Here is a 12,204-nt window from a genome sequence, read left to right as displayed (position 1 = left end):
CTGACGACAGCTAATGGGAAAAGGGCACTGCACTGTTGAACTCATTTATATGCGTGGAACCAATCAGAATCATCAAACTGCGGTACCCTTCGTAAAGCATTTTAACTTACGGTTTTAGTGGGTACATTTTTCTTCCTTAGGCTCTCTTTGGGACACTATCAACCACATTTGCACGATCTAAAAACACAGGTGTTTACAGTAGTTTCTATCTCTCTCCCAGCTCTCTTCCGTTGTGGATTCTCAATGCAAATTGAGGTCTATAGTTACAAGGTATTCTCTGCGTGCGTTCCACACTTCCTGTAATTTGGTTCAAAAATGTGTGTGAAATCTTATAGGAATTAACTGCTAAGGTCATCAGTCCCTAAGCCTACACACTACTTAACCTAAATTATTCTAAGGACAAACACACACACACATGCCTGAGGGAAGACTCGAACCTCCGTCGGGATCAGCCGCACAGTCCATGACTGCGGCGCCTTAGACCGCTCGGCTCTGTAATTTGGGTTTCATTATTTTTCTTAGCCCTTTATACAGCATTTTCCCGAATATTTTCAGACAATGAAACAGTACGGTAATTTATCTATAATTCCAACATTACTCTTGGCTTCTTTGGTTAAGGGGAGTATTAGCATTCCATTTTTCCAATTGTCTGGCATTTTCTGGTCCTTCCTTTCAATACCTATAACTGTGTCAAGGCACTGTATTCCTACTGAAGCAACTGCTTTGATCATGTCTGCACTGACTCTACAAATCCTGTTACTTTTCCTTGGGCATACTATTAAGGGCTATTTCTATTTTCTTCCATGTTCGTACACTCTCTAGATCAGGTTCGCAGTTGCAAATGAAACTAACCTGTGTGGTTATATCTTTGGGGCCTTCTCCTGCATTGTTGTATAGATTTCCAAAATAGGATTTCAGGATATTCCCTATTTGTGCCTCTTCCCTGACTATGTTGTGTCTAGTTTTTCTATTGCTGTTATATATTCATTGTCTCTTCTTTAACTTTTTTTTATTTGGTACAGCAGTTTAGAATTAACTTTGTTTCCCCGCTTAAATTTACCTCTGAAATGAGTCCAAGCTTTTTGTTTCCCTCCGACTTATATTCTTCTTTCTTTTAACTTCTGATCTTTGCATTTCTGCTGTAATTCATTTACTCATGGTTAATTTCTTGAACCGCACTCGTGCATTTCTTTATCTCTTGGCTTCCCGGCGTCATTTTTCTCTTTCACGAATTTTAGGAAGAAAGTTTGCAAAACCATAAATTCAGTAAAAATAAAGTGCCACAAATTCTACGGATAAAAAAATTGATGCAGTATTTCTCATTCGCACGTCTCCAACAATATTCCATGTCTCATTAATAGCTTTGGCTATAGCTACCAGGACATCACTTCATTTCCCAAAGAATCTTCTTATGGAGCACTGTTGGTCATTATGCTCACGGTCTTCTCTCCTGGTCGCAGTCAGGAGTATCGACGATTTCCCATATGTGTATAATAACCCCAATTCTGGCTAGGCCATTTCGGGTCTTGTTTAGGCGGCACCAAATTTTCGAGGATAGTTTGGATCCTAGTGGCGGTAGCTTCGTAGTCGTTACGGTGGAAGCCTTAGTTAGGTTTCCGTTTCTGTTTCCCAGAAACCGAAGGGTAACGACAAAGGAGAAGACTGATACAACAGCGACAGTAACAGTAAAAGAAGATCAAACTGTTTTACTAGTGAACTGCGTGTACGATGGGGCAGGGACATGTTACTGGAGCCCCTCTCACATTAAGTAGAGCAATCTGCAGGCAATAATGTGGAAGAGAGACTTGTTACTGTAGAACATGAACAATTAAGTCTTTGAATATGGGAAGGAATGTAACTTCCCTAAGATTTTGGGGATTATCTTCCCAGAGTCAGATTCCTGATACAAGAAATTATTTCGATGAGATTGCTGTGTTATATAGTAGTAGGGCAAAGGAATTTCATGAGAGTAGGTATTTCAGGTATATTGTTCGCGTAGAAGTGTTAGAGTCGACAGTTACTGAGTTCCCAACGCGAATCTGTGATCATTATGCTTACACCATCGTCAAATAAAGGTCATTAACGTATATCGGTGAAAGAAGTGCCCTGATCTGGAATCTCCCCGTCACAGTACTATAGTTGTGTGCGAGCTCATTTCCCTATATATGAGAGTGTAAATCCATATTCTTCTTCATATTGCTCAATTAAGACCTGAATCAAATGAACGCCCCACAGTGCCTCTTAGCTAGTATTCCATCATAATTTTCGCGCTACAAGTAACTGAAAACTGTCCTCAGGACACTTGAGAACAGTTTTGGTGAAACGGATATCGCTGCCTGGCCCCTTTTCTCAGTATCCTACTGAATTCTAAGTGAAGCTGAAGCACCAACGTATATATTCTTCAAAATACTCACCGAACTTGTACCAGTGCCTTCGGTCTCTACGGCTGTTAACACGGGGAACGCTCTCAGACACGTATGTGGTTACAAAAGCTAAAATTTTTGTACAAGAAATTTGTTTTGCAGCACACTTAAGTTTTAAATTCTGTAGAGGCGAACATTTTGAATTGAGAAGATAATGGAAACGCGGAAATCACAGAGCACAAAACAGATTGGGCTGCACTGCACGAGGCTGAGGCGCCGGCGGGCCAGCGCACCCAGCCGAAACGCAACGTTTAGGCGGCCGTGGAATATCTCCAATTCTTCCCGCGGAGACTGGACGCCGTCCAAGCTTTCACACTCCACAGATTCGCTCTGGTTCCTCTCCGTTTTCCCGTTCGCGGCCTGCTGCATTCGCGTGTCTCGTACGGAGCCTCCTCGTCAGAACACTGTTAATCTTTATGGCCTTGCGTAAGATTTAATTTGCTTCACTGGACTGATAACCGCGTCGAAGAAACTTTTCTCACGTGTCATATTTTCATTTTTAACTATTATAATTTACACTATGAACGCCGCTGTTTATACTTTTTTGGATCAGTGACAGGTGTTTTTGGGGGTTTAAGGTCCATTACTATTTTCACATATATTTCATTTAATTCGCCAAGGGTTGTAATTTTCTGTTGCTGTCTAGTGCAGCTTTCTCCATATAAGCTTCAGTGTCAACTGCGTTTATTCATTATTGTGGAACTTTCTTCCGAACAGCCTTTTCCATGGTGAAAAACGTGCTTCACCTCTTATGTGCTCTCATTCATTTTCTCTTCTGGCCTTAAATCGGCTACAGATTTCGTGGATCTGCCGACCGTTTACGCTACAGTACGTAAAGAGAGCCAGATCCTCAAGTTCGTTGATGTAATTCCGTGTCAGAAGCTAGAGAAGTCACTCAGAATGCTCTGTGATAGGTTTTTTTTCCGGTTTGCTTAATGAAAATGTAAGCAAATGGGGAACCGAGAACAATCATTTGCCTCGAGGATCAGTTGTGACTATCACACTGTTTAATTCATATGCCGACGTTGCGCTAGCTACTACCTCCAATGAAACCTAGCACACAGATGGTATAAATATATCAGAATAACATACCAAGCATTAGGAGACTACACTCCCAGATAATCATACCACATTGACTGTGTACGTTTGTAAATGGAGACACGAGCCTAACACAAGAAAACCAGATGTCGTAGCGGTCTATTTCATTAATAAAGATGCACACAGGTGATACCTTATGGGATCGAAATTTATCCTGAAACTAGGGAAAAAACACTATACTGTAATTTCATTTGAGTACTCAGCTGTGTACCTGCTTGCAAACACTGAGCACATACAAATAAGAGTGGCTGACATATCCATAATATCGTAAAGACAATTACTAGCATTGTCAGATTATCTCAAATTCAGTGGTTTCCTGCTCTATAGATATGACTATTCCTCACTTAAAAAAAGCTGCTAAGTTACAAATTCTTTAGAATCGCCTTAAGAATATAGTTCTAAATAGCGCTTTTCAGAATCCACGACCTCTGTGTTCTATGCCTTAATCACGCAATCCACCTTTGGTCGATCTTAGGGTCACAGACGTTTTAAATGTCATCGATAAACGGACAGAACCCCGGTGTCAACAACAACTGCAAATCATCCACCTAAATCAATACCATCGAGGAATGTTAGAGGCTGTTAGCTTCCCCGTCTTCATGGCTGAGGATCGACGCATCCTAAACGGGAGACTGGAGATGTAACGACGTCTTGAAGGAGGTGGCTTATTGTGAAAGTGATGCTTGCATTTAATGGTAGTGTAGAAGACCTGCCGACGCTGAGTACTGCCAGCTGGTTGTCTAATATGAACATTATTCTGTAAATACATTGTGTAAGTATATTTGTACGTAGTGTCATACCATAAGATGACGATAATAATAAAAATAATAATAATACAGTAAAAATTACTCAAAACGGAATCGCCTGGGACTAAAATAATTTTCCAAATTGGACAAGTTTCCGGATTACACAAAAATCACTGAGCTACGTAAAATTTGTCAGGTATCGTGCACAAAAGTACAGTAAAAATTTTTAACTGTGCATATACCGTATTTACGTACCTTCACTCCAGCACAATAGATGTTCATTTACTGTATATTGAACAATAGAACACTGGATTATTACACTAATTGATAAATAACACAGCATTTCTTTATTTTAGTCGAAATTCCAATTCGTTTATTGTTGTATCACATATCCAGGAGAGAAACTTCTTTTAATTTCCTGTTTAAAGTTGTTTATACTAGGCAATTTTCTTCATAATCCTCTGTGTTGTGAATTTCTATTAAATTTGTTGCTAAAGTGAAAGTGGAGTGAGTTGACAGAAGGTCATCACTTCAGATGTAATTATCTGCACTACATGAAATGTTTCCCATTTTCATTAATTCATTAATTGCTGCTGCATTTTCTTGAACTTCGATGGCTACAGAAGTGTCTTGCCCTGGACCCCCAAACCCCGCTTTGTTGAAGCACTTCGTGACAGTTTCGGGTTTTATTTCCTTTACTGCCAAGCCAATCCAATTTACTGCATCCAGGACAGAAACTGACTGTGCAAGAGCCAACGCACTTTCGGCTTCTTCAACACTAAGAGAAAGAAAACTGGCGTTCTACGGATCGGAGCGTGGAATGTCAGATCCCTTAATCGGGCAGGTAGGTTAGAAAATTTAAAAAGGGAAATGGATAGGTTGAAGTTAGATATTGTGGAAATTAGTGAAGTTCGGTGGCAGGAGGAACAAGACTTCTGGTCAGGTGACTACAGGGTTATAAACACAAAATCAAATAGGGGTAATGCAGGAGTAGGTTTAATAATGAATAGGAAAATAGGAATGCGGGTAAGCTACTACAAACAGCATAGTGAACGCATTATTGTGGCCAAGATAGATACGAAGCCCACACCTACTACAGTAGTACAAGTTTATATGCCAACTAGCTCTGCAGATGACGAAGAAATTGAAGAAATGTATGATGAAATAAAAGAAATTATTCAGATTGTGAAGGGAGACGAAAATTTAATAGTCATGGGTGACTGGAATTCGAGTGTAGGAAAAGGGAGAGAAGGAAACATAGTAGGTGAATATGGATTGGGGGACAGAAATGAAAGAGGAAGCCGCCTGGTAGAATTTTGCACAGAGCACAACATAATCATAACTAACACTTGGTTTAAGAATCATGAAAGAAGGTTGTATACATGGAAGAACCCTGGAGATACTAAAAGGTATCAGATAGATTATATAATGGTAAGACAGAGATTTAGGAACCAGGTTTTAAATCGTAAGACATTTCCAGGGGCAGATGTGGACTCTGACCACAATCTATTGGTTATGACCTGTAGATTAAAACTGAAGAAATTGCAAAAAGGTGGGAATTTAAGGAGATGGGACCTGGATAAACTGAAAGAACCAGAGGTTGTACAGAGATTCAGGGAGAGCATAAGGGAGCAATTGACAGGAATGGGGGAAATAAATATAGTAGAAGAAGAATGGGTAGCTTTGAGGGATGAAGTAGTGAAGGCAGCAGAGGATCAAGTAGGTCAAAAGACGGGGGCTAGTAGAAATCCTTAGGTAACAGAAGAAATATTGAATTTAATTGATGAAAGGAGAAAATATAAAAATGCAGTAAGTGAAACAGGGAAAAAGGAATACAAACGTCTCAAAAATGAGATCGACAGGAAGTGCAAAATGGCTAAGCAGGGATGGCTAGAGGACAAATGTAAGGATGTAGAGGCCTATCTCACTAGGGGTAGGATAGATACCGCCTACAGGAAAATTAAAGAGACCTTTGGAGATAAGAGAACGACTTGTATGAATATCAAGAGCTCAGATGGAAACCCAGTTCTAAGCAAAGAAGGGAAAGCAGAAAGGTGGAAGGAGTATATAGAGGGTCTATACAAGGGCGATGTACTTGAGGACAATATTATGGAAATGGAAGAGGATGTAGATGAAGATGAAATGGGAGATATGATACTGCGTGAAGAGTTTGACAGAGCACTGAAAGACCTGAGTCGAAACAAAGCCCCCGGAGTAGACAATATTCCATTGGAACTACTGACGGCCGTGGGAGAGCCAGTCCTGACAAAACTCTACCATCTGGTGAGGAAGGTGTATGAGACAGGCGAAATACCCTCAGACTTCAAGAAGAATATAATAATTCCAGTCCCAAAGAAAGCAGGTGTTGACAGATGTGAAAATTACCGAACTATCAGCTTAATAAGTCACAGCTGGAAAATACTAACACGAATTCTTTACAGACGAATGGAAAAACTAGTAGAAGCCAACCTCGGGGAAGATCAGTTTGGATTCCGTAGAAACACTGGAACACGTGAGGCAATACTGATCTTACGACTTATCTTAGAAGAAAGATTAAGGAAAGGCAAACCTACGTTTGTAGCATTTGTAGACTTAGAGAAAGCTTTTGACAATGTTGACTGGAATACTCTCTTTCAAATTCTAAAGGTGGCAGGGGTAAAATACAGGGAGCGAAAGGCTATTTACAATTTGTACAGAAACCAGATGGCAGTTATAAGAGTCGAGAGACATGAAAGGGAAGCAGTGGTTGGGAAGGGAGTAAGACAGGGTTGTAGCCTCTCCCCGATGTTGTTCAATCTGTATATTGAGCAAGCAGTAAAGGAAACAAAAGAAAAATTCGGAGTAGGTATTAAAATTCATGGAGAAGAAATAAAAACTTTGAGGTTCGCCGATGACATTGTAATTCTGTCCGAGACAGCAAAGGACTTGGAAGAGCAGTTGAATGGAATGGACAGTGTCTTGAAAGGAGGATATAAGATGAACATCAACAAAAGCAAAACAAGGATAATGGAATGTAGCCTAATTAAGTCGGGTGATGCTGAGGGAATTAGATTAGGAAATGAGGCACTTAAAGTAGTAAAGGAGTTTTGCTATTTGGGGAGCAAAATAACTGATAATGGTCGAAGTAGAGAGGATATAAAATGTAGGCTGGCAATGGCAAGGAAAGCGTTTCTGAAGAAGAGAAATTTGTTAACATCCAGTATTGATTTAAGTGTCAGGAAGTCATTTCTGAAAGTATTCGTATGGAGTGTAGCCATGTATGGAAGTGAAACATGGACGATAAATAGTTTGGACAAGAAGAGAATAGAAGCTTTCGAAATGTGGTGCTACAGAAGAATGCTGAAGATTAGATGGGTAGATCACATAACTAATGAGGAAGTATTGAATAGGATTGGGGAGAAGAGAAGTTTGTGGCACAACTGGACCAGAAGAAGGGATCGGTTGGTAGGACATGTTCTGAGGCATCAAGGGATCACCAATTTAGAATTGGAGGGCAGCGTGGAGGGTAAAAATCGTAGAGGGAGACCAAGAGATGAATACACTAAGCAGATTCAGAAGGATGTAGGTTGCAGTAGGTACTGGGAGATGAAAAAGCTTGCACAGGATAGAGTAGCATGGAGAGCTGCATCAAACCAGTCTCAGGACTGAAGACCACAACAACAAACAACACTAAGAATAAGAGATTGCGTCAGTAATCGCTTATAATGACACTTGAATGTGTAAATAAACCCCTGGTCCATGGGTTGTGTGAGGCTGGTTGAACATGGAGAGAACCAAGCCAATTTCACGTTTGGTAGCGTTACTTTCGGGCAGCGCGTGGTCTTGGGCGCCTTGCCATGGTTCTCGCGGCTCCCGTCGTCGGGGGTTCGAGTCCTCTCGTGGGCATGGGTGTGTGTATGTTGTCCTTAGCGTAAGTTAGTTTAAGTTAGATTAAGTAGTGTGTAAGCCTAGGAACCGATGAGTTCAGCAGTTTGGTCGCACAGGAACTTACCACAAATTTCAATTTTTTTTTCTTTTGCGTGGCACGTTACATTGTCTAGGTAAAGCAGAACTTGGCAATTTCCTTTTTTCATTTTGGCAATGGTAGAAGCCAGCCATTCTTCCAAAAGACCACTCACCATCCACGCCTTTTTATTGCTTCCTCTTGTGACTGGAAGCTTACTGCCGTCTATGTTTTTGAAACAATGCGATTTTGCCGCCTTTTCCTATCACCAGTGACTTCTCCATTCCACCTTACATGTTTCCACACAGCAGTACCGTGAGTCTTTCCATGGACATTTTTCCGGCGGTGCACTTTTTGACTCGAACTGCTAGCGATTTTGGAGGCAGCGCGAGATAAAAGTTCCGATTCATCGGCATTGAACACGTCTTTCGGATCGCTTTTGGAGCATCACCTGCGACCAGTTTTGCGTAAGAAGGGGTGACTATTTCTCCTCAAATCACCCATCATTTAGCACGACAATGCGCGGGCGCATACAGCGCAAGCTGTAGCTGCTCTGTCCGGTCGATGGGACTGGGAAGTACTGTACCATCCACCATACTCACCGGACTTTAGTCCTTGTGACTTTGATTTGATTCAGAAGATGAAGGAACCACTTCGTGGCATTCCCTTAGGAACTGTTCCAAAGATTCGACAGGCAGCAGACCGCTCCATTCGCACCATCAACAAAACAGGCTCTGCAAACGGTATACTACGCCTTCCACATCACTGGCAACGGGTTCTATACAACGCTGGTGACTACTTTGAACGACAGTAACAGGTGCAAACATGTAATTCTTTTGTATCGGTTGTGAATAAATAGTTGCCACTATTTAAGTTCCAATCCTCGTATTATTTGAAGTCCCCTGTGTGAGCGCGCCAAGTTTCCAACACTTTCGACAGATCGCGTAGCTGCGGGACAGTTTCAAAATGGCATCTGTAGGCGATGTACGTTACAAGCAACGTGCCGTCATTGACTTTCTCACTGCACAGAAAGAAACTGTGGGTAATATTAACAAACGCCTGTGCAAAGTCTGTGGAGCATCTGCTGACGACAGAAGTACAGTTAGTTGCTTGGTCGCGGATGGTGAGGTCATCAGATAGCAGTTCGACGGAGCTCCATCCACAGGGAGACCATCCACGGCTGTCACACCTGACAGCCCTGACCTAGTCCCGTCGGACTTCCACTTGTTTGGGCCATTATAGGATGCATTTCGTATGAGACATTTTGAGGATGAGGAGGTGATTCACAAAGCACTGGCTCCGCAACCAGGACAAGGACTGGTACCGACAGTGCATACACGCCCTTGTTTCGCGCTGGAGGAAGGCCATAGAACGGGATGGAGATTACGTGGAAAAATAGGGTGTGTAGATAAAACACCATTCTTTCGTGCGTGTAATTGTCATTATCTTTAACACAGAATTGCTGCAGAGAAAAAAAGCGGTGCATTATTTTCCGGGAAACTCTCGTACGGTATGGAAGTTATTTTTTTCACTTTTTACTTTGTCGCCTGCCTTCAAAGTTGCCGGTTAACCTAACTGTGGTTCTTAAATGAGCACTGGAAACAATCTAAAAATCACAACCAGTGTACCAGGCCTACAGTTGCTAATCTGGCACGAGAATGCTATCTATGTGTGCTCACCTCCGAAACTCGTAAGCTCACATAGTGTTCATTAACGTACACGATCATGTAAGGAATGCACAGATATTATGAAATGTATGTATCTCCGTTACACATTCCCTCGAAAACCACTAGACTGATTTCAGCTAAACTTGGTTCACGTACCACCTACCGTCTGGAAAGAATAGTTGTCAGGGTAAGAACCACCTACCGAACAAATGGGTGGGGATGAAAAAGAAGTGTAGCCCACGACTCGCGAATACCCAGAATTTATTAATCCAGTATTTGAGAATGAGAACACCTAGTGACTTGCAACAAATTTTACACGTAATTTTAAACCCGTACGAAACTTTTTCTCGCTGACAATCCCACAAAATAGTAAAAGGTCAAAACTTCATAGCTTGCTATATGTCCGCTGTTCATGCAGTAAAACGGTTGTGTCAGGCTTGATGTTTTAATTAATTTTTTCTTTACTACTCCCTGTATTCATGACAAATTTTGCAGACAGTATTCACGTACACCACTGAAAATACCCGCAAAAACTATATCATTGTTCCACAAAGAGCTCGGGAGATTTAACTTCATAGACACTGAGATTCGTGAAAAACTGACGCATCATGCTTGACGATTAAATTTATTATTTTTTTTGCTGCTAACTGTATTCGCAACTCATTTTGTGGACAGTATCTATATACGCCGCTGAATATACGTACAAACTTACGCCATTTTACGATACGTAGTTCAAGTGATATGATGTCATAAATTCCGAGATGCGTAAAAACGAAACTTCTGGGCGAAGTTCACTAGGGATACAGGTGAAGTATATGTACAAATATGTGTGAAATGTATTAAGTACATTCTAAGAAAGAATTAACCGAATGGGACAGAAATCTGTAGATGTGATGTACATGAACAGGCAAACAAATGAACACAATTTCAGAAAACTTGGATGATTTATCGAAGAGAAAAAACTTCAAAAATTAAGTAAGTCAATAAACCGCTGGTCCACCTCTGGCCTTTATGCAAACAGTTATTCGGCTTGGCTTTAATTGATAAAGTTGTTGGGTGTCTTACTGAGGCTATCATTCCAAATTCTATCCAACTGGCGCGTTCGATCGTCAAAATCCCAAGCAGGTTGGAGAGGCCTGTCCATAATGTTCCAAAACATTCTCAATTAGGGAGAGATGCGGCGACCTTTGTGTCGAAGGTGCGGTTTGGCAAGCTCGAAGACAAGCAGCAGAAACTCTCGCTGTATGCGGGCGAGCATTATCTTGCTGCGCCGGCCGGTGTAGCCGAGCGGTTCTAGGCGCTACAGTCTGGAACCGCGCGACCGCTACGGTCGCAGGTTCGAATCGTGCCTCGGGCATGGATGTGTGTGATGTCCTTAGGTTAGTTGGATTTAAGTAGTTCTAAGTTCTAGGGGACTGATGACCTCAGAAGTGAAGTCCCATAGTGCTCAGAGCCATTTGAACCATTTGAACCATTATCTTGCTGAAATGTAAGCTCAGAATTTCTTGCCATGAAAGGGAACACAATTGGGCGTAGTATATCGACGTGCCGCTGTGCTGTAAGGATGACAACCAAAGAGGACCGGCAATGAAGTGAAATGACATCCCAGACCACCATCCCTGGCTGTTAGAATATATGACTCGCGACAGATAGATCTCAACCACTTTCTGGGGCATACACAGACACGTCTTCGGCCTGGAATCTGATTGACTAGAGTATAATTGTCCTTAGTGATGAATCCTGATTCAAAATGAGCCCATATGATCAGCGAAGACGAGGACGGAAACGCCCTGCACAGCTGTGGGACACCAACTAGACTGTCGCCCACCATACGTCCCGACAACTTGGAGTAATGATCTGGGGTGCCGTTTCACTTCATAGCGGAGCCCTTTGGTTGTCTTCCGAGGTACCGCCCCGTCTTTTTGCCCTTCATGGCAAGCCATCCTGGGTTTATGTCGTTCACACGGCCAGAGTTTCTACTGTTTGTCTTCGTGCTTGCAAAACCCTACTTTGATCAACTAGGTCGCCGGATCTCTCTCCAACTGAGAACGTTTGCAGCGTTATGGACAGGGCCCTTCAACCATCTCGGTATTTTGACTCTCTAACGCACCTGTTCCACGGAGTTTAGCAGTATGTCTCTCTGGGGGACATCCAACAATTCTGGCAATCAATGCTAAGCCGAAAAACTGCTTCCAAAAGGGACAGAGGTGGACCGGTGCGTTATTGGCTTGTTCCATTAGTGAAGCTCTTTCTCTTGACTAAAGCTTCCAGTTTTTCTGAAATTGTAATCAATTGTTTGTCTGTACATATACATTACAGAGATGGAC

The sequence above is a fragment of the Schistocerca piceifrons genome, chromosome X (assembly GCF_021461385.2).
Source record: "Schistocerca piceifrons isolate TAMUIC-IGC-003096 chromosome X, iqSchPice1.1, whole genome shotgun sequence".
Taxonomy (NCBI): Eukaryota; Metazoa; Arthropoda; class Insecta; order Orthoptera; family Acrididae; genus Schistocerca; species Schistocerca piceifrons.
This window is presented reverse-complemented; position numbering follows the sequence as displayed.